We start from the raw sequence: 1,856 nt of genomic DNA, 5'->3' as shown, positions 1-1,856 counted from the left end.
ATTCTTACATCACATCAATTAGTGACCATGGATTTTGTCAATTTTATCTCGGTCCCATGCACAGAGGCCAGCAATAAATCTGCCATATGTTTACTCCGATAATATTCCCTAATCACGCCCCCATCTTTCGTAACCTCAAAACCAAAGAACAATCACTCAATCTTATAAGGTGTGGATGAAGCAAACATATTGATTCCAACCGCAGAGTAAATATATGCGAGAGCCTTCAGAGTGGTTGCACATTACCAATATCAGGAGCAAAAGTTGAAGTCCCAACTTCACTATGATTGTGTGAATGGGAAAATTTAGCAAATAAAAAATAATATGTTTTCTAATTCAGTTGGCAACATTATGAGGCATGATGGCCTGATGAAGACAATCGTAGAAAGTCAGGTGGAAGGTAAGAAGGGCAAGGGACGGCCCCGAATGAGTTCGTAAGACAGTATATAAAGTATGTAAACGAGAAGAAAAACGTCACTATGATAAGGATAGCTGATAGGAGAGAGGGATGGTGAGCTACGTCACCCCAATCTTAGGTTGACTAATGATGATGATGAAAATTTCTTTAAATGGAGATACAGAGAAGAAGTCAAGACCAACATTAAAATAGGGAGGCAAAAACTGATGGAGGTGGATGAATTCTGTTATTTGGGAAGTTAGATAACTAGTGACGGGAGAAGCAAGAAAGAAATTATCAGCAGAATAGCCCAGGCGAAGAGAGCATTCCACCAAAAGAGAGACCTGCTTACAGCAGGAAACTTAAGTATGGAAGTAAAGAAACAATTTATAAGAACCTACATCTGGAGTATGCTCCTATACGGAAGTGAGGCATGGACAATGACCGCAGCGGAGAAAGCAAGGATAGAGGCCTTTGAAATGTGGTGCTACAGAAGAATGATGAAAATCAAATGGATCGACCGAGTTAGTAGCGAGGAAGTCCTAAGAAGGGTAGGAGAGAAGAGAAGCCTCATGAAAACCTTAATAAGAAGACGGAACAACCTTATAGGCCACATCTTGAGACATGATGGCCTGATGAAGACAATCGTCGAAGGACAAGTGGAAGGCAAGAATGGAAAAGGAAGACCTCGAACAAAATATATGGAACAAGTAAAGAGAGATGTGAAAGAGGAGAAATACGTGGGAGTGAAAAGATTAGCTGATAGGAGAACTGAGTGGAGAGCTGCGTCAAACCAATCCTAGGATTGTTGACCAGTGATGATGATGATGATGGAGATAATAATCCATCATTTTTGTGTTGAATTACATATAAATAAAATTTACAATCTATATAAACATCATGAAAAAACGCTACCTAACACATCACATTCGTCACGTAATCTTAGATTTCGTCGATATAATCTTGTTCCCATTCACAGATGCCGAATTTTGCTCTGCTAAATGCGTATACAAAATCGCTCTGATAAATATTTATGTAGAAAAGTGCAAAGTATTTCTACATACACTTAATCGGGAAAATTGATTTCCATCACAAGCAGAATTCGATCAGCATTTAATTTTAACCACGGACCAAAACAATGGAAACCGAAATGAGAAAGAGCACGAGCCAAGGAGGGAAAATGTATGTGCGACACCTTACCGCGACCGCAGTGATTTATGTGGGCATAAATCAAGGGGTGGGGGAGCTTCATAAAACGTCACGGGGAGATTATTCCCGTATTCGAAAGGTTGCTTTCGGATCCATATTCAACCGAGGCGATTAAGTACTCCACTCACATTGGAATAATAAAAGGACTTCCTTATCGGACGGGCGCAAAGGAAAGCTTAAAAAGCCTCGCTACTTAAAACCCACCCACTTCCTACCCTCATAAGTCCTTTTTACCCCCTCCCAACTCCCC

The sequence above is a fragment of the Ischnura elegans genome, chromosome 6, assembly GCF_921293095.1.
Source record: "Ischnura elegans chromosome 6, ioIscEleg1.1, whole genome shotgun sequence".
Classification (NCBI taxonomy): domain Eukaryota; kingdom Metazoa; phylum Arthropoda; class Insecta; order Odonata; family Coenagrionidae; genus Ischnura; species Ischnura elegans.
The sequence above is the reverse complement of the archived record's forward strand: the minus strand, read 5'-3'. Positions refer to the sequence as shown.